This window comes from Elephas maximus, chromosome 3 (genome assembly GCF_024166365.1).
Source record: "Elephas maximus indicus isolate mEleMax1 chromosome 3, mEleMax1 primary haplotype, whole genome shotgun sequence".
Lineage (NCBI taxonomy): Eukaryota > Metazoa > Chordata > Mammalia > Proboscidea > Elephantidae > Elephas > Elephas maximus.
The window spans coordinates 141,478,263-141,500,976 of record NC_064821.1 but is presented as its reverse complement, the minus strand read 5'-3'; positions in this window follow the sequence as shown (position 1 = coordinate 141,500,976).

Genomic DNA, 22,714 nt, shown 5'->3' with positions numbered 1-22,714 from the left:
AATATGTAAATCACCTCAGTAACCAAAGTGAGACATTCTCTCCAATCCATGTCACCAACAGAACATCGTTAATATTAACATTTCCACGTCAGTGATCAGATAAAGGATATCGTAACTTTGTCGTTACACGAGGAACAGAAAGGAAACAGAATTGAGTGTGGTGAATGACTGCTTAACTTGGAGAAACCAGGTCCTCAAAAGAAGAGTTCTTTTGTGAATTCATACACACCGGTTAGACAGAAATGTTGATATTATTTAGTACACAAAGGTGCCGAATCTGCTCGTGTATGCTAAGCATCAAAATAACACTCTGAGCATAAAAGTTTTAGAAAGAAATAGAATCATGGCTCTGGAATGAGCAGTCAGTAATATGACAACTATAAAAGGCCTACTTAGGAATTCAGAGATCAAAAAGAAACTGTAGTCTTTGCGGCTCCGTTAGGAATTAGACCCACACTGCTTCCCTTTTTTATGACAGTATTCAACTGTGCACTTTAGATCTTCCCTGCAGAAAGCCTAATGAGCCCTGTGGAGGCCATACTACCTGCCAAGAAAATAATCCATCCTCCAAAAGCCCCAGTGACAATATTCCTCAATGCTCAGAAAAAGTGCTGAAATGTTGTCATTCAAAAGACTTTCTACAATCCTCCAATGCAATCCTGGAGAATCTAATGAGTGAAAAGCCAAAGTACACAAAAGAATCATCATCTCCAGATTTAGAAAAAAAGCCAAGTGCTGTAAGTCAGAAAATTAACTATGGACTGTCAAAAATGACCTTCATGGAATGTCACACAATGCCTGTCATGGCTTCTCAAATTACCCAGCAGGAAGGCCCAATAACTGAGGAGAGGCCACAGCGGTTGATTTACCACCGTGCTAATGCACAACCTGCTCTTAATATTTTTATTTCTATTTCATCTTGGAGATACATTTTAAGAAAATCCCTAGGCCAGTGGGCGAGCAAATCTGGTAAGAAGAATGTTACAGAGAGAGAGTTGTGTTTTTTCTTTTCTTTATCCCTTTTCTCTCTTTTCCACCTTTAATTGGCCCCTCCTTTTTTTCCTCCTTTTCTTTTTGTCAACAAACATCAGTATTATTTTTACTTTTTTACATAAAAATAAAAAAGACTGAATGACCTCTTGGGGATTTAGAGCTCAACATTTCTGACCCCAAGGTAGCTACTTGCCGATTGATTGTTAGAAAAAAAATGGATGTGCCAGCATCAGTAAGGCACCATATCTGCCCTCAAAAATTTGCATTCTAGTTCCTTGAACAGACAAGTACAATTGAAGTTACAACACAAGGTACTAAGTACTGTGCTAAGGCAACAATGGAGACCTAAATAGTGTGTAAAGTGTGCACTAGGTTCAGTCTTGAGAATCAGGGACTGTTTCCAGAGAAAGCGATAATTCAGCTGAGCCCAGAAAAAGGAGTGGGAGTTGCCCTCTGAATGTCCTACCATTGGATTATACAATAAAGAACTTAGAAGTTCAAAGTTGTGGTTTCTGTTGGCAAGTCACTAAGATCTGTGTCTTGATTGTCTGTGACCTAGTTTTGCCAACCTGATGGGATTATTGTGAGAATAAGGATATCTGAAACCAACAAACTAAAAATGGCATTCAATGAGAAAAGAACGCTATACATTTTATTAATCATAAAAGCTTACATGGTATGTTGTTGTTGTTAGGTGCCATTCAGTCAATTTTAACTCAAAGTAGCCCCATAACTGCCCCATGGGGTATAACTGCCCAAGGAGGTTTCTTAGGCTGTAATCTTTATGGGAGCAGATCACCAGTCTTTCTTCCGAAGAGCCACTGGGTGGGTTCAAATCATCAACCTTTCTGTTAGCAGCTAAGTGCTTAACCAGTGTGCCACCTGGGCTCCATCATGGTATATAAGGCAATCTTTACAATGACATCTAAAGATCCCTACCTCCTGGTACTCATTCCCTTGCATGATCCCCTCCTATTTAAGTATGGCCTGGACTTATTGACTCACTCCTAAGAATAAAATATGGCCGAAATTATCTGAAATCAGATTAAAAAAAAAAACAAAAAACTACAAATGCTGTATTGGGGCTTCCTCTCACTCTCTTGATTGCTAGTCCTAGGAGAAGTCAGCTGCCACATCATGAGGCAGCCCTGTGAAGAGGCCCATGTGGCAAGGGACCAAGGATGACAACAACCACGTAAGTAAGTTTGGAAACAAATGACCATCCCCCTCCCAACTGAGCCTTCACACAAAAACACAACCATGGCCAAGAGCCACTTAATCAGAGATTAAGAGCCAGATGCACGCTGCTAAATTTTGCCTGGAGTCCTCAGAAGCTTGATAAAATCCTTGGAATTTCTATTGAAGAGCCAGAGGGACCATGAATAAGAAGGAAAGAACATGGCCAGAACTAAGGAATTTATCATAGCTTTAAGGGCAAAACTGAAATAGACACTCCCTAACAATCTAAAACGATCCTCCACAAGATCAAGGTCATCTGGCAATAATCTGACTGCCTGCTCAGACAAATGCCAATACTATTCAGAGATAGATAATAGAAGTCATTTTCTCCACAGTCGCCAGTTTAAAATGAAAAAAAAAAAAAGTATATATATATACAGACACGAATAAGAACAGAAAAATGTGATGTATAATTAAGAAAAAATCACTCAATAGAAATAAATCCACGGGCGTTAAAATTAACAGACAAGGACTTTAAAATAACTGTAATAAATGTCTTACAGAATTGATATGAAAATGATACATTTAATGAAGGAATGAGAAAATTTCAGGAGGGAGACACAGTAGCTGTAAAGGAACCAAATGAAAATCTTAAAATTGAAAAAATACAATCTCTGAAATAAAAAATCTGTTGAATAGAATTAACAATGGATGGAAAACACACTGAGCCCTGGTGACACAGAGGTTAAGAGCTGGGCTGCCAACCAAAAAGTCAGCAGTTCAAATCCACCAGCTGCTCCTTGGAAACCCTACGGGGCAGTTTTACTCTGTACTGTGGGGTCACTGTGAGTCGGAATCAACTCAACTGCAACAGTTTTTTTTTTCGGCTTGGGAAAACACACACATGCACACACACACGCATAAGTATCAGTATATTTAAAGACAGATCAATAGAAATCATTCAAGGCAAAACACAGATAGGAAAAAATATTGAAAGAAATGAAAGGAACCTCAGTGACCTTAGGGACCATACCAAGTCATAAGATATATTAGTTGTCCAGAAGGTATGGATAGAGAGAATGGAACAGAAAGCATTTAAAACAGAAAACATTAGCTGAAATATTTCCAAATTGGATTATAAAAAGCAATCTACAGAACTAGTAAGCTAAACAAACTCTAAGCAAGGTAAATGCAAAAATAAAGCCATTTTTAGGCATTTTATTCTCTTACTGCTAAAAAGGAAACCTTGGTGGTGTAGTGGTTAAGTGCTACGGCTGCTAACCAAAAGGTTGGCAGTTCGAATCCACCAGGCACTCCTTGGAAACTCTATGGGGCTGTTCTACTCTGTCCTATAGGCTCTCTATGAGTTGGAATTGACTCGACAGCAGTGGGTACTGCTAAAAAGCAAAGATACAGAAAAAATTTTTTAAGACAGGCATAGGAAAAAAGGCACACTACACACAGGAAAAAAAAAGATAAAAATAATTGCTGAATTTTTTCATTAAAAACAATAAAGTTCAGAAGACTGTTGGACAACATTGTTGAAACATGGGGAAAAAAACCCTGTCAACTTAAGAGTTCTATTTGTTGTAGTTATATGCTGTTGAATTGATTTCGACTGATAGCAACCCTATAGAACACAGTAGAACTGCCCCAGAGGGTTTCCAAGGCTGCAATCTTTACAGAAGAAGACTGCCACATCCTTCTCCCATGGAGCAGCTCGTGGTTCAAACTGTTGACCTTTTGGTGAGCAACTGAGTGCTTAACCACTGTACTACCAGTACGCCTTTAGAATTCTATATCCAGTGAAAACTCATTCCGAAACTGAAGACAAAATAACAAAGCTATAGAAATTTGTCACCAGCAGACCCACAATACAACAGATTTTAAAGTATGTTCTTTAGGCTGAAAAAAAATAGCACCAGGTAGAAATCTGGATCCACAGGAATAAGTGAAGGGCACCAGAAACGGTAAATATCAAAAACTAATTTTCTTTTTTTCCTAATTTCCTTAAAAGTCAATTAACTATTTAAATAAAAAGTAATTTTATATTTATATTTATAAATGTATGTAGAAGTAAAATATGTGACAATAGCTCAAAGACAGATTTAAATGAAATTCTATTCTTGTAAAGTTCTTACATAATAAATGAAGTGTTGAAATATTAATATAAAATAGGCTATACTATGTTAAGGATGCCTACTGAAACCTTTAGAACAGCTACTGTAAAAATAAGAGTATAGATTAAAAACCAATACAATAGAATGAAATGAAATTAAAAAAAAATACAATGCAAAAACAAAAAGTCAGGAAAAAGGGAATGAAAGAACAGATAAGGGGGGAACAAATAGAAAGCAAATTCAAGAGTAGGATCTAGGCCTAACTACAATTACATCATACGGAAATGGAGTTACATTCCAAATAATAATCATAGATTGTGAGACTGGATATAAAAACTTGATCCAATTTTATAACATATTTACAAAAGGAGTGTTTAGCAAGGTCAAACAACCCAAAGTCGATATAAAAATCAATTAGAGTTTTGAATTTAGCACAAGTAGAATATAAAATACAATGAAAACATACCATTTATAATACTAACAAAACCATGAAGTATTAGCAAAAGTTTAATGAAAAATCTGCAAGATTTCTACAATGAAAGCTACCAAACATTGTTGAAAGAAAGTTAAGAAGACTTAAATAAATGGTGTATTATAACTGTCGTATTCATGGACTGGAAGACTCAATACTGTTAAGTTGCTAGTTATCTCCTTTTTGATCTATAAATTCTATTTCGAACAATCAAAACCTCAGCAGGAATTATTTTAGAACGAGTGGACTGATTCTAAAATTTATATAAAAAAGTAAAGAACCTAAAGTAACCAAAACAACCTGGAAAAACAATAAAATTGGAGGATTAGTACTGTCTGATTTTAAAATTCCCTTAAAGTGATAGCAATACACCCATTGTGGTACTGGCTTAAGGATAAAATACACGAATAAGTGAGGGAGTGAATGAACGGATGTAACAGAATAGAGGTTTAAGAAATAGACCAATACGTATGCAGTCATTTACAAAGGCACCGAGGTAATTCAATTGGGGAAGGATAGTCTTTTCACCACCACCTGTCCATCAGTTTGACATGCTGTGTGGTGCCTTGCATGTTGCTATGATGCTGGAAACTATTACACTGGTATTTCAAATACCAGCCGTGTGACCAACAGCGTACAGGTTTCAGAAGAGCTTCTAGACTATGACAGACTAGAAAGAAAGGCTTGGCAACCTACTTCTGAAAATTAGCCAATAAAAACTTTATGAATCACAACAGAACATAGTCTAACTTTCCTGCTTTGAACATGTTATGGGGCAGGGCGAGGGGGGGCAGAATCAATTGCTAGCAGAGGACATCATGTTCAATGAAGTAGGGGCCAACAAGGGTGAGGGAGAACCTCAGTGAGATGGATCATCACAAAATCCTCAGCGACAGACTGAACGTGCTAGCAATTGTGAGTAGACGGTGGTCTAGGTAACATTTTGTTCTGTTGTACGTAAGGTCGCCATCAGTTGGTGTTGACTCGACAGCAGCTAAACAACAGCAACACTAATATATTGAAAAGGTCTGTCTGTCTGTCTATCATCTATCTATTTATCATTTATTTTCAGCTGAAATTTTGAGCTTGGCAAGATGGAGATTAAAACCTATAGCTATGAAAAACTATCATTAAAAAAAATCCTTCAACATCATATGAGGGAATGTATGAGAGAATGTGTTGCAAAGTAAAAATCTGGATAAACATGTGAAGTGTTGTTTTTTAACCGAGAATGATGAAGCATAGTTTGTATAAGAGGTATGTCCTGATCGTAGGTGAGAAGTGTATTAGCTGAGACACTATCTGCCACCCTCACTCAGAAGATGAGGTCATGGCAAGAGATGCATTCTATTGACACACACTGGTATTCAAAAATTTTGACCTTTGTTAATCAAAATTGAGTCCCACCTGGGATTTGTGGACTTGGAAATCAATGAGAGCAAATGTCACTCAGCTTCTAATTGGGTTTCCTTCTTCATGCTGCCTGTAAGGGAAGATGATCTAGCAAAACAAATACCTGGTGTAGCGTGGGCACAAGAGCGGTGTATTTCTGCATGACTTCAGGAGAGAAGCAGTCCGTTGCAACATGGTACTGAGTATGTAGTATTTTAATAATACTATGCAGGTCAATTTAAAGGTTTTTAACTGAGGACTTTGTTCTCCCTTTTATATCGCCACATTTTTTCTCCGATTTTTTGCCCAATGTGGTATGCCTATAGGGAGAGTGAATGACTAAACACGTATTGAAATAATGTTGTGTGTGCCTTTGTCAAGAAGTCCTCGTAGCACAAACAGTTAAGCACTCGGCTGCGTAGGAGAAAGACCTGGATATCTGCTTTTGTAAAGATTACAGCCAAGAAAACCCGATGGGCAGTTCAGCCCTGCCTTTAATATAAAACACATGACAGATTATGAATTGTAATTTAAAATAAATTATATGCACATTATTTGGGGGGAAATAGTTGTGGATGTCTTGCTTCTTTTTGCTCTTTCCATTCTCAGCTTGCTCACATTCACTTAGTCAGCCTGTACTGTCAGGAAATTGTAAATAAAATTTCACCAATCAAACTAAGGAAAGGAAGAATATAATGCTAAAATATCCAACTGATGAATTATGGATCTTTGAGTTCAATCTTATTTTTTCTAATGAAGAAACAGAGACCCAGAGAAGTGAAATGATTTGGCCAAAGCCACCTAGCCCATTGAATGAAATAATTAGGAATAGAATTTGGTCTCTTTGACACTCAGCTCAAATTCATTAAAGAAATAAAGTAGCAGTTAAAAAGTATTTGCCTTTTCAGGATGCCTTGAAGTTTACAAAGCATCTTCCCATTTGTCTTATGTAAACTTTTGAGATAGGAGGGAGGTATTGGCAGAGAAACTGAGACTCAGATTCTTTCTACACATGTTTACTAGGAGAGCCGGTGCACAGACTCAGGTCAATATCTAATTTATTTACTGAAAAGCTAACATGGGCTAGGCATTGTTTTAGGTTGCTTCCTTCTGCTGCATATCAGAAACACACGGGAGGGTTTTTAAGCTTATCCAGGGTCTGACCCCTGGGGAGTCTGGAAATTAATATTTTTAAAGTGGTTCCCAGAGGACCCTATGTGGAGTAGGTATGAGAACCACTTTACTAGAAGAAAAAAATATATATTTCATTCCCTCAAGAAACATTTATTGAAAGCCTCCTGTGTGCCAAGCATTGTTCTAGTCACTACGCATGCAGCAGTGAATACCACAAAAATCCCTCATGGTACTTATGTCTTTCGTGGGAGGCAAATAATGAATAAAAAAATAAAATATATAACATGCCAGATGGGAATAAATAAAACAGAAAAAAAAAAAAAAAAGGAAGGGGAATAGGAAAGGGTGTAGGAGTTGGAATTTAAAACAGGGTGACATTTGAACAAACAACTGAAAGAGGTGAGAGAAGGAGCCATAATATTTTTTCATAGAGTTTTCTGGACAGAAAAAAAACAAACTGCAAAACATTTGAGGCAGGAGTGTTCCTGGCACACTTTAGAAACAGCAAGGAGGCTACTGGAGCAAACTTAGTGAGGGGAGAGTAAGAGATGAAGTAAGGAGTGGGTGGGAGTAGATCATGTAGGGCCTTGTGGGTCCTTGTAAGGAGTTTGGTTTCGATAGGAGAGATGGAAGGCCAATGGGGTATTTTGAGCAGAGGAGTGGTATGATCTGTTTGCATTTTCAAAGGATAGCTATGTATCAATGGTAGGGTGGCAAGGATAGAAATAGACCGCTAGAAGGCTGTTGCAATGATCCATGTGAGAGATATTGATAATTTAGACTACAGTGGCAACAGTGAAGGTAATGAGATGTAATTGGATTCCGGATACATACATACATACATACATACATACATACATACATACATACATACATACATATATATATATATTTTATTGTACTTTAGATGAAGGTTTACTGAACAAACTGGTTTCTCGTTAAACAGTACACATACTGTTTTATGACGTTGGTTAACCACCCCATGACATGTCAATGCTCTCCCTTCTCAACCTTAGGATCCCTATTACCAGCTTTTCTGTCCCCTCCTGCCTTCTAATCCTTGCCCCAGGGCTGGTGTGCCCTTTGAGTCTTGTTTTGTTTTATGGGCCTGTCTAATCTTTGGCTGAAGTGTGAACCTCAGGAGTGACTTCATTACTGAGCTGATAGAGTGTCTGGGGGCCAGACTCTCAGGGTTTCTCCAGTTTCTGTCAGGCCAGCAAGCCTGGTCTTTCTTTTTGAGTTAGAATTTTGTTCTACATTTTTCTCCAGCTCTGTCTGGGACCCTCTATTGTGATCCCTGTCAGAGCAGTAAGTGGTGGTAGCCGGGCACCACCTAGTTTTACTGGACTCAGTCTGGTGGAGGTCGTTGTAGATGTGGTTCATTAGCCCTTTGGACTAATCTTTACCTTGTATCTTTAGGTTTCTTCATTCTCCCTTGCTCCCAAAGAGGTGAGATCAGTGGAGTATCCTAGATGGCCGCTCACAGGCTTTTAAGACCCCAGACGCTTCTAGCCAAAGTAGAATGTAGAACACATTCTTTATAAACTATGTTATGCCAATTGAGCTAGATGTTCTCCAAGACCACAGTCCCCACAGCCCTCAGCAGGTTCTGGATATATTTTGCATGTAGAACAAACAGAAATGACAATTTGGATATATGGCATAAACAAAGATATTAGCCCCAGATGACTCCAAGTTTTTGGTCTGAGGAACTGGAATTTTACAGCACCTAGAGCTTCAAAATATAGGAAACAAAAACTGATACAACTGCAAAGAGAAATAGACAAATTCACATTGTAGCTGGAGACTTAACACTCTTCTAACAATAATTAATAGAAAAAGTAGACTGAGAAATCAGTAAGAATATTGAAGCCTTGAGCAACACTGTCAACCAACTTGAATTAATTAATATTTACAGGACATTATAGCAAACAGCTTACCAAGATTGGCCATCTGCTGGACCATAAAATAAGTCTAAATAAATTTCAAAAAATTTAAATCTTACAGAATATATCTTCTAACCTCAATGGAATTATATTAAAATCAACAATGGGAGACATCTAGAAAAGCCTCCAAATATTTGGAAATTAAGTATTGACTTCTAAAAAATTTATGGCCTAGTTAAGAAATTACTAGTCTAACATCCCCCATAAATTTTTTGGTCAAAATATTAGCAAATCAAATTTAGCAGTATGTATAAGGGATAATACATCATGACCAAGTGAGGCTTATTACATACATTCAAGAGTTAACTGTAATTCAGCACAGTAACAGAATGAGAAAAAAATTATGATCATTTCAATAGATGTAAAAAAAAGCATTTGCAAAAATTCAATGCCTAGTCATAATTTAAAAAAAGGAAATCTCAGCAAACTCAGAAGGGAATTTCTTTAATCTGATAAAGTGCACCTATGAAAACTCTACAGCTAAAATTATACTTAATGGGGAACTACAACATGCTTTCCCCTTAAAATCAGGAACAATACACTTTTGTTCACCATTGTACTGGTGATCATAGCCAGTGCAATAAGGCAAGAAAAAGAAATAGAACCGTAAGATAGAAAAGAATAAGTAATGCTTCTCATGTGGCAATTCAGAACTCCAAGCACAAAAGTACCAGTGAATGGGCAAAGGCTTGTGTTGTCTTTTCTGATCTAGCTCTGGATGTCATGCAGAGCCCCCTCCATGGGAGATATGACAAAGGATTTCCAATCTGTGTTTTTTTTTTAACTGCCAAAGATGAAAATAAAATAAATGAATAGAATAAGTTTATTTAGTTTTTTGATCTGAAGAATGAGGACATTGAGATCCAACACACTGTAGCCCGAGTGGAAAATATTTTTGAGAGATTTAGATTTCATCTAGAGCTTGAGATTAATGTTGTTATTATATTTCTATGTCTACTAATGGTTTTACTAAATCAATATCCCTATAAATTGAGTAGTGGTAGTGGAGGTAGTAAGAGTTTAAGAGGAATTAACTGCAAATATTTTCTCAGGGATGGAGTTCTAAATTACTTGTTAGTTTGTGTACATAGGAGCAGATGAAAAACAAAGAGCCATTGATAATTCTTAAATTCTTTATTCACTGGTATATACACTCAGGATGAATTAACTCATTTATCAGTCCCCTTTCATTCCATTCTCTAGGGAGCAAGAGTAAGTTTCCTAATGTGGAATGGCCAGACACTGGTTTTATAATTTCAGGTTCCTGCTGTAAGAGATCTTGGAAAGGGATAGAAAGGTTCTTCTGCAGGAAAGAAACTGCTTTGAAGCTCTGAGGACTGATTATTACGGAAGATGCCTGTGATTGGATGAAGGATGAAGAAGTGGTTAGGGTTTGACTGCTAACCAAAAGGTCAGCAGTTCTAATCCACTAGTTGTTTCTTGAAAACCCTATGGGTGCAGTTCTACTCTGTTCTGTAGGGTTGCTATGAGTCAGAATCAACTCAATGGCAATGAGTTTGTTTTGTTGTGCTTAAGAGGAAAATTTTGAGCTCACTGACAGTTTTGCAAATTTTCTTCTGACTGCGAAATTTCCTTCCTCTCAGACCAGCACAAGGTCTTTGTGCCAGTGGGGCTGGTAAGTGCTATAGATGTGTAGCTTTCATTCAATCTATTTGCTTCAGCTTCTTGAAACCTGTTGAAGGGGAGACAGTGAGGGTAGATACAAACATAGTCTTTATCTCAAAATTCATCATTGATTTTGGAATGAGGCCTAGAAAATGCTTAATCATGATCACCTGAATTCCTACATTCAAGATGAATTTTCTAGAAGAATAACTATTTGCTTAATTCTCTTGGCTCGGACATGTTAATGCACTTGGTAAATAGGAAGCCATATTACTATATTGTGCCAGAGAAATTTGATATTACCTCAGTGGTTCTTCTCATTTTTTAAACAGTTCTCCTGTTTTGGTTGGAGACTAACAGTTGGCACACTGGCAATGTGTAGGAAAAGTGTTACTTTATGATTGTGTGCAAAAGTAAATGAGAAGTCATGTAAGCCAATCAATCAGCCCTGTAAAGCCCCATCTGTTCTCAAGTAATGAATGGCTTCCTCTCAAAGTTTGGTTAATTTTTCTTGCCATGACCTAAAAGGTCTCTCTTGTATCTAAACTACAGAATAATATGTGAAACTAGCAGCCACTTAGAATAATGTCATCTTGCTGCTGTTACTTCTTTGACATTCAGTTTGGGGTGACATCTGTTTTTAAAAGGCCTTGCTTCTGTAATTACTTTGGCACTAACTGATGTTTCTTCCCTTTCATTTCTGGACCATAATTGCTGAGTCTCAGAGGAACTTTAGGCTAATGGTTTTACTTCAGCTTGAAGAAGGTGCCACTTCCTGCTTTATATCACTGAACTAGGAGCCCTAGCACAGAATAATGCTCAGAATGCTAAAGCATAAGACAGATTAGAGTCGTCCACCTTAAACCCTGCCTTTTACATCTCAGGTTATGGAGGCCCGGAGTGCCTAAGTGATTTGTTCAAAGTATGCCTCTAGTCTCGGCATTCAATCTGTTTTCCTTTGAACCCTTCTACCTGTCATGATACTTAAAGCAATTGGGAATATCACTACTACAAAGTGTGATGGCCATGGAACTGTTATACTCCTCTTTGTATTACATGTACTTCCTGGCTCCTAGTTATGGTATTCTGAATATTTGGTGCTCTTGGGATTAAATAACTGGTTATAGCTCTGCTGAAGTTGGTAACCATTTTTTTTTGTATTGTTGGCCTATTTATTAATACTGGATAGAGGATTCATTCCTGGACCTTAATTTCTCTTCCTTGTAATTTATAAACTCTCATGTACATTTTCGCTCTGGGGGAAGGGCCTTCCTTTCACTGTCATGGAAATGGTAGTCTTTCACTGAAAGGTAGGCTCTTGCTTTATGGTCCAAACTCATCTTTTCTTAAATATGTAAGTTTTTAGTTGTATAAGAGACAAATAGTATGAACCGGTTGTACTAATTTCATTTAACCTAGCAAACCGACTATCTAACCATCTGTTGTAGCTTCTAAAACCTCGTTTTCAATAAGCAACTGTCCTACACTACAGTTAATTCTGATATGAAATTCTCATGCACCACTGTATAACTATTTGTACTAAATTATAGTGCTAGTATGTTTTTTATGAATTTTTATGGAATATTTAAACAACTTTAGAACTGGAATCAGTGTTCTACATTTTAATAAGGCCCTACCATTAAATAAGAAAATGTTTTTGAAAGCAAAAGTACCATACCAAAATTTCGTGTTTTCTTCAAGGATAATTTTCTCCCAGCCTTAATATTTGCTGGTGAAATCACAGACATCTTTTTTATATAATTACTTGCAAAAAATAACTTTTTTAAAAAAGTTTTATTGTGCTTTAAGTGAAAGTTTACAAATCAAGTCAGTCTCTCACACAAAAACTTATATACACCTTGCTACTTATTCCCAATTGCTCTCCCCCAATCAGACAGCCCACTCTTTCCCTCTACTCTCTCTTTTCATGTCCATTTCAGCAGCTTCTAACCCCCTCTACCTTCTCATCTCCCCTCCAGAAAGGAGATGCCAACATAGTCTCAAGTGTCCACCTGATCCAAGAAGCTCACTCCTCACCAGCATCTCTCTCCAACCCATTGTCCAGTCTAATCCCTGTCTGAAGAGTTGGGTTTGGGGGCCATGACCACCGGGGTCCTTCTAGTCTCAGTCAGACCATTAAGTCTGGTCTCTTTATGAGAATTTGAGGTCTGCATCCCACTGTTCTCCAGCTCCCTCAGGAGTTCTCGGTTGTGTTCCCTGTCAGGGTAGTCATCGGTTGTAGCCGGGCACCATCTAGTTCTTCTGGTCTCAGGCTGACATAGTCTCTCGTTTATGTGGCCCTTTCTGTCTCTTGGGCTTGAAAAAATAACATTTGAAAGAATGTAAGCAAGGAAACTCTTCATCCATAAGCAAATGTGTGCCACACTATGATTCTATCATTTATTATTTTGGATTTAAAAAAATAAACAACTGTACATTCTCAGGTAATTTAGAAGTCTAACTATAAGAATAAACTCAGCTCCAGTTATAATGATATAATTTTTAATAATAAATTACTACAATGAGTTATTTTCAAATTAAACTCAAGTCTAAGTCCTTTAGCAAAGCATTTTCTATTGATTCCCTTTAATGTGGAAGAACTGGTTCACAGGTAAATTAATTCTGGCCACTGCACATTTCCCTTTGGATAGCTTTTATTCCTCCCTGCCTGGGACCCGCCATAAGCTATTCGATTTGGTTCGGTTTATTAATTTTTAGAAGATGCTTTCACATTCTGGCAGTTTCTTACATATCTGCATGCTGTGCACTGCGTTTCAATGAATGGCATTCTCAGCACTAGCATTTGGAATATCTTATTGCGTGATAGCAAATTGTACGACAGTGCTGCTCACCTAACTAATTTTGAGAAAAGGTCTTCTCAAAAGCTTAGTGCTGTTACTGAATGCTAACTTTATTTTAATGATCCTCTGTCAAACAAAGTAATAAAAATCAGAAAACTCAATCATTCCTCATAAGGTCAGACCTGTCACACACAGAGATCCACATTTATGATTGAAGAATGTCCGAGCCAAGGGGTTATGTTCTATCTGACTTATAGCCTCATACTGCCAGGGGTAAGCAGAGGAAGAACTATATCAAAATTCTTCAGCCGTAAGCTTAAATTCTTGGGTTGGGATACTACTCTAGAATCCTATATTAATCATACTACCGAAATAGGATATAATAGCACTTCCCATCATCTCAGTCTCTTTTCTGACTCTACCACCCAGTAGGATTTTCTACTGTTGATTACACAGCAGAGAGAAGATTTAAAAGTGACCCAGAACTCCAGAGCTCCAATATGGAGTCTCAGGACTGGCTGGTTTTACTTCCAGACTGTAACCCGCAGTTTTTCCGTATCCTGAGATCACTCTATTTTGTTATAGGTTTGCCTCCATAACAGATATGATTAAGCTGCCCACCAACATTTTTTTCCCCCCTTCATAGTGTCTAGTTGTTGCTGGGAGTCCTACCAAGCCAGGAACTCCATTTCCTAGCCCTAAGGGTAAATGACTTTCATTAATGAAATGTGAGCCAAAGTAAGTTGGTTACTTCTAAACCTGGGGTTTATAAAAGTAATTATACCTTCTACTATGTCTCCCTCTCTCCCTTTCCCCCTCTACTGGCTGGAAGCAGAAGATGCTGAGGTCCTAAGGGACTTCAGAGTCACAAGACAGGGGAGACTGGTTCCCTGAGTCACTGCATGGAACAAAGCTGATCCTGCCAAACAGGAACAGCCACCTTAGACTTTTACTTGAGTAAGAAATGAGCTTCTATTAGGTTTAGCCACTGAAATTTTGTGTTTATTTGTTATAGTAGCTAGAGTTTCCTAACTACCGTAGTTTCATATGCTTTTTGAATTTATCAAGAAGTAAAAACTGATGTGTTCATTATTCACATTTCTTACATTCCCATTTTCCACTCAGTGTCTAGCACAGTCTTTTTATACTCAGTAACACTAAAATGATCTCTTATTGAGTACTTGCTATGTGGAAATCACTCTGCTGAGAGATTGTCATACATTATCACAGCCATCTTTCCAATATAATACAAAATTTTTGCAAGAAAACATGAGGAAATGTAGCCTCCCTATGAATACAGAGAGATTATGTAGCTTGATCAGGTCATACAGTTAGAGTTTAAAGCCATAGATGTCTAATTCAAAATGTATTTCTTCTACACTAAGCTAAACTGTATGTTAGCAAATTTTATTTATTGAGGGCTTTCTCTAGACCAGCTCTGCATTTTGTACATATCATCTCATTTAATCCTTCAACAAGCATATGAAGAAGGTACTTGATAACAGAAGAGATTGTACTATTTTATACCTTGTATAAACTTCAGCATTAATTTTTTTCAGCACTTGCACTGTGCACAGCTTCATGATATGTGAAATTCAAAGAAAATAGGTTTATTTACTATTTTACAGAGCAATTAGCCAAACACTGATAATAAGTACAACCGGAGGGCTTAAGTAAGTCACCGTAGAAGAGTAAAATTAAGGTAGCCTATAACTTGGATGGAGCCCTGGTGGCATAGCGGTTAAGCGTTCAGCTGCTAACCAAAAGATCAGCAGTTCAAATCCACCAGCCACTCCTTGGAAACCCTGTGGGGCAGTTCTACTCGAGTATATGCAGGACTGAACTGGAAAGATATTAATTCACTCGCTTATTGAATATATAACCACAAAGCATCTACTAGATGCTAGGAACTGTTTTAGGTGAAGGGGGAGTCAGCAATGAACAAAACAGATAAGACATGTTTTCTCACTGGTACCTACCTAGTTCAAAGTGCTGTCCGCTGTACCCCACTGCACCTCTTATGAATTTTCCTGACAAATGATTTTAACATCTCAACCCCACAGTTAAAACAGCTATAAGAGGATAAATACCTTTCCTTCTTAAAACACTTACAATGAATAATTTGGCCATATTTAATAAACAAACTCATTCCACCTAAGAGTTAAGTTTGTATTGCTAGGAAACCTATTGATTTTTTTTTTAAGTCCCTAGCCTGACACTTAGTGAATTAATTCTGGCTGTTCATTAAATCCATAACACACAACATGGTAAGCGAATTAATCCTTATTTAACATAACATTACTTTGCATTAAGTTTGTATTTCTAAACTATTAAAATGCTTTTTACACTCCAGGTCTTACACTTCTGGAGTTACGCAGTTTGCAAAATGGTATACTAACTACCTTTTAAAAATTTCTTACCACATCTACTCCTTGCCAGGTGCATGAACCTAGACCATAGATAATAAGATTAAGCCCCAAGTGAATACAAGGTAAAAGAACATGATATTACAAAGAAGTAAGCCAGGAAGAGATTCAAGGAAGGAGATCATCTTGAACAAGATCTAATAGAAATTTATGCAGCCTGAAAAAGCAGATGTATTTTAGGAGTTCTCCTAGAAGGCGTCTCTGGGTGGCACCAGAGTTAAGCATGCGACTACCATCTGAAAGACTGGTGGTTTGAGCCCACCCAGAGATGACTCAGAAGACAGGCCTGGCAATCTGCTTCCAAAAATTCACAGCCTTGAAAATCCTGTGGAGAAGTTCTACTCTGCACGCATGTCGTCGCCATGAGTCAGAGTTGGAGTTGATGGGATGGTAGCTAACAATGACAGCAACAGTCCAGAAGGAATTAGAGGACAGGCCTTTGAAATATGAAGTGCACAGATTAATACTTTGAAACTGGAAAGGTCTGGCAATTTCTTAAGGAAGACTTAAGAAAACATCCTTCTAGTCAGTGGTCCTCCTCAAGGAGTAAGGCTCAGCTCTGTGTTACTGGCATCAGGGTGGTATATGGTGAAGAGTAAGTATACTGTAAAAATGGCATGGAGGCAGTGTCTGACCTCCTCTAACTTCACGAGGGGGAAGGAAAATCAAGATCAACAGCCCAAGACTGATTCTATGAGGTGACGGTCAGACATGCCTCCTCTCTCTGCTATCTTTACCAATTCTGACACCAATCGTCCCTCCAACGGTACTCTCTACTTCTCTGCTGGGTTTGATAATTCATTGCAGTGGCCACACAGAATTCACAGACAATGTTCACGATTACAGGGTTTATTAGGGCAGTAACAGTTACAATTCAGGCTCAGGAACACTCAGGATACAGTTCTTCCAGCAGCATAGCCTCTTCCCAGCCATGCTCGCAGGCACAGCTCTGACTGGCCCTCGGCCTCTGCCCGTAGGCTTTCTCTATCCTTGGGCCAGGAAGCCCACCATGCCGTCTCCTGCTGCCAGGTCTCTGCTGCAGGGTCTTTTCTGCTGCTTCTTGCCACCTTGAGGGTCACAGCTTGCTCTCCATCTCCTGGGTCCAGGAGCTTCTCAGTGCAGGAATCCTGGGTCAAAAGAAGGTGCTGGTTCCTGGCTGTTCTTCCTTGGTGGTGGAAGGGTCATTTTAAGCCCAGCAGGATGGCAAAACTGACCAATCCTCTTCGTGGGCTACAATTACCCTATCTGTACAATTCTGCACAATTACGTGGGTGGGAGTTATAAGACCAAGGTGAGTAAGGCCACACAAAAGCAATCCATCACACCGCACGTATTCTCCATTGCGGGCATGAGGAGGCAGTTCTGCTGTGTTGAAACATTCTTTGAAACCTGTTCCCCACCCCCTTTACTCTAATTCTGTTTTCACTGAACAGGCTTGTAATAGTTATTCACTTTCAAATAGCTTGGGATAACTAGAATCCTTTTCTCAGAACCTGATGGCACATAAATGAATTGATGTGTAGAGAGAGTTTGTGACCTGCATATATAGGAGCCCAGAACCTGGGAAGATGAACCAGTGAAGACTCCCCAGGCTGAGAAGCCTGTGCTCATTGACTGTAACACAGAGATATGTTCTGTGTGTCCATACTTCCTGTCCTACTACCCTTCAATGCCTCATAATATCCTTGGCAACACTGGTCCCATGTAGCTCTCCAGTGTCATGTCTCACCACTTCGGATTCACGCCCAGGTCACATTTAGCTACACCGGACTTAGAAAAGTGACAGATTCTTCCTTGCATACAGATCCTTGCACACGTTGTATCTTCTTCCTGCAACATCTCTCTCATCCCCATACCCCATTTGCTTGGCTAACTTTCTCAATCCCAGTTACAAATTTGAGTCGCCACCTCTGGGAAGTCCAGATTAGTGTCCCTTGCCATGTGCTCCCTTGACATGTAGTGCTTGCCACTGTCATAGCTCCCACCAGTGTAAAGGGGAAATGCCAACCTACTCGATGTCTCTTCCACTACACAATGAACTTCTTGTTCACAGTTGTAGGCCTGGTGCCTGGGATGTAGGAATTTTCAACATATATTCACCAAAAGAAAAAGAATCATATTTTATCCAGTTATTTTTCTAATGACATTTTTTTCCTTTAACTAACACTTGGAAAGCACAATATAAAACCATGAGGTATATATATTTTTAGTGTTAATTATGAAATGAGTAAGGGGATTCATGTCACTGCTCTTGTCATTTCTAGTTTGATGACATTTGAGAAGTCAACCTTGCTGAGACTTAGATTCTTCATAAATAAAATGAAAATACTAATAATAGTCTTACCGACCACATACGGGTGTTGTGAGGATCACCTGAGGTGTTATATAAAGCATTGCATGAAATGCTATGTAAGTATTAGGCTTGTTACTATCATTCAAAAAATTTAGGGCCATAAGACTGCATCAAATCCACTTACGGAAAGCGCAAACACTCAAAGATCCTCATATTTCCTTTATATCTAAAATTATTTTTCGTAAGTTTTGCTGTGTATCATCATCAACACATATTCACAGAGCTTATGCTGGGAACAGAATTTTGTACTCTTGTATTAAAAATTGCATGCATTTTGGGTGAAAGCTCAGGAGGCTTAGCATTGTCAAATGTGTTTCTTAATTAAATGATGAGAGTCATTTGAATCTCTTCGTTTTGCTGGATAGCAGCCTTTGGAGCACATTTGTTCAGAATAGAAGTTTGGAGGATTGTATGCTAGGCTCAGGAAGCTGTTGTAAGAGGAGAAGTGAATTCAACCACTGTTGGACTGCTTAGCTGCCCTCCCCGCCCCCCACCACTGGTACAATATTAGTTTTCTATTGTTGCTATACAAGTGACCACACATTTAGCGACTAAAAATAACACAGATTTATTCTCTTACAAGTCTGGGGGTCAGAAGTCTGACCAGGGTTGTGGTCTTTCTGGAAGCTTCAGAGCAGAATCTGTTCCCCTCCCTTTTTCAGCTGTTAGAAGCTGTCCACATTCCTTGGCTCAGAGCCCTTTTCTTGCATCCACTCCAACCTCTTGCTTTCACCTATTCCTACTCCACTTTAACCCTCTTGGCCCCCTCTTACCAGAATTCTTATGATTACATTAAACCAAAACCAAACCCACCAACGTCGAGTCAATTCCAACTCATAGAGTGACCCCATAGGGTTTCCAAGGCTATAAATCTCTATAGAAGCAGACTGCCACATCTTTCTCCTGTGGAGCTGCTGGTGGTTTCAAACCACCAGGCTTTCAGTTAGCAGTCAATTGCTCTAACCAATGCACTACCCAAATAACCAGGGATAATATCCCCATCTCAAGATCTTACCATTTCTTCACATCTGCAAAGTCCTTTTTGTCATATAAGGTGACATAGTCACAGGTTCTGGGGACTAGGACCTGGACATCTTTGAGAAACCATTATTTGGTTCACCACAATACCCAAAACCTTTTGATTCTTGAGCTACTGCTTCCAGTACCATTGTATTCACTATTATCTGGGATTATAAGTGACCAATAGTAGGTTGCTTTAGAAATCTATTCCCATGTGCAACAAATTACTGCAAAACTTTGTGGTTTAATATGACCATAAACACTTATTATTTTACATAGTTTCTGTTGGAGAAGGGTTCAGTGGTGGCTTAGCTGGATGGTTCTGGCTCAGTTTATTTCAAGAAGTTTCAGTCACAATGTCATCAGGGCTTGTAGTCATCTGAAGGTTTCACTGGATCTGCTTCCAGGATGGCTCACTCACATGGATGGCAAGGTAGTACTGACTATTGGAAGATAACTTCAGTTCTTCACGAAGTGGACCTCCACATACCCTATTGAGTGTCCTCACAACATGGCAGCTGACTTCCCCTAGAGAGAGTAATCCAAGAAGGAGCAAGGTGAAAGCCACCATGTTTTATGACCTAACCACAGAAGTCACATACTGTCCATTCCGTAGTATTCAATTGGTCATCCAGGCCAGCCATGAATCAGTGTGATAAGAGCTGACACAAAGGCATTAATACCAGGAGGGAAGGATCTTTGTAGGCCATCTTGAAACTTGATTACCACATAGGTATATACGAGTTACCGTTCTCTTTGGTATGCTTGAAAGTTAATTACCTGGGAGATTAAAGAAAATATTGCAACTTAAGTGGTCCTTATAAATTTGGCTATATAATCTCCTGAGATGAATTTACATGAAGGAATTATGAACTTTTTCTTACACAGGTTTTTATTTTTTAATATATCAAATCATTTGCATAGGAAAATTAAGAGGCATAAGAACCAAATTTGGGGAACCTAAATTCTTGGCATTCATCTGAACAAAATTTATTTTTATTTGCATATTTAGTTATTAAAATATAAATAAATCACATTTACTTTAGTTATACATTTAATAAATTAAATTTATTGAAAAGAAAAGTATTACATGAAAATGTTGCCATTCCAGAAAAATCAGGATAATTGTTATATAAATAATGTTGTTAGGTGCTGTCAAGTCGGTTCCGACTCATAGCGACCCTATGTACAACAGAGCAAAACACTGTCCAGGCCTGCCAATCCTCACAATGGTTGTTATGCTTGAGACCATTGTTGCAGCCACTGCATCAGTCCATCTTGTTGAGGGTCTTCCTCTCTTTCACTGACCCTTTGCTTTACCAAGCATAATGTCCTTCTCCAGGGACTGATCCCTCCTGATAACATCCAAAGTATGTGAGACATAGTCTCACCACCCTTGCTTCTAAGGAGCATCCTGGCTGCACTTCTTCCAAGACAGATTTGTTCATTCTTTTTTCAGTCCATGGTATATTCAACATTCTTCGCCAACACCACAATTTAAAGGTGTTAATTGTTCTTAGGTCTTCCTTATTCATTGTGTAGCTTTCACATGCATATGAGGTGGTTGAAAACACCATGGCTTGGGTCAGCTGCACCTTAGTCTTTAGGGTAACATCTTTGCTTTTCAACACTTTAAAGAGATCTTTTGCAGAAGATTTGCCTAATGTAATGCATCTGTTGATTTCTTGACTGCTGCTTCCAAGGGTGTTTATTGTGGGCCCAAGTAAAATGAAATCCTTGATAACTTCAATCTTTTCCCCATTTAATTTTGTTTTCTTTATGTTGAGGTGTAATCCATACTAAAGGCTGTGGTCTTTGGTCTTCATCAGAAAATGCTTCAAGTCCTCCTCACTCTCAGCAAGCAAGGTTATGTCATCTGCATAACACAGGTTGTTAACGCACCTTCCTCCAGTCTTGGTGCCCTGTTCTTCATATAAATGATAGAAGTTATTTAAGGGACTGGTTATAGCTAAAATGGTGAGTCATCAGGAGACCTACTACCTATAAGATGTCACTTTCTATTGGCCTTGAGATGGTTGGTTTTACACATTGAAGAAAAGGCTCTTGTGTAGTGAATTTTGATTAGTCTTGGTTGATTATTCCCTACATTTGTATAAGCGAAGACTCCTGCAATATTGCCTGCAACTAGAAACCCTCATCAAGTCCACACACAGGTGACAAATCAGAGGGTCTACACACGATTTATATCTTTCAGTTCTATTTTTCTATTGACTATTAACTTGGAGAACACAGAGAAATGGTTTCTATGGGCCCACATTCAGATTATAATTTGTACGAGCATTTAAGAGCAGTGCAAACATATAAAGGCTTTCATGATCTGATATTTACAATCCTGTTTAGCCTCATATCCCTGATAATTCCATCCCATACTCCTGGAACACATATACTTTTTCTAACCATATTAAATGACTAAAATTTCTTAAATATTTCAACCTCTGTCTTACCTCCATGTCTTCCTGAAATATTCTGTTTTCTTTTTCCTGTTAAATTCTTACTAATTTTTTAGGTCTCAGCTCAAGTGGCCTCTTATCCAAAAAGCATTTCTTGGGCCTACATTCTGAGTTCCACGTATTTATGTGCTCCAGCATAGTTCTTATGATACTTAAAATCATGTAAATGCATAATTATTGCAGTACCTAAGGAGTCCTGGTGGTGCAATGGTTAAGTGCTTGGCTGCTAACTGAAACATCGACAGTTTGGACCCACCCAGCAGCTCCATGGAAGAAAGACCTGGCCATCTGCTCTCATAAAGATTACAGCCTAGAAAAGCCTCTGAGACGGTTCTACTCTGTCATACAGGGTTGCTATGAGTCAAAAATCAACTCAATGGTACCTAACAAAAAAACATGGCCTTGCATTCTCTCTCTGCATTTCTTTGTATCCTGAACACCAAGCACATTGTTCACCAAATATCTATTGGATGGGTGGATAGATGGATGGATGGATGGATAGATGGATGAATGGATGGAGGGATGAATGATTGTATGGATGGGTGGGTGGCTGGATGAATGGATGGATAGGCATGTGTATAAATGAATGGCTAAGGTGCTATGTGCACTAGTCAGATAGTCTGGGTCAACATGTAAAATTTTCAGCTTCTGATTAATATTGAGCTTATCTGCTTTTATACTCAGAAGCACATATATTCAACTGTGAGATGAATAACAAAGAATTTAGTTTTAAAAAAAAAACTATTGATTATAGTACTTGAAGGAGACAGTGGGGAATCTC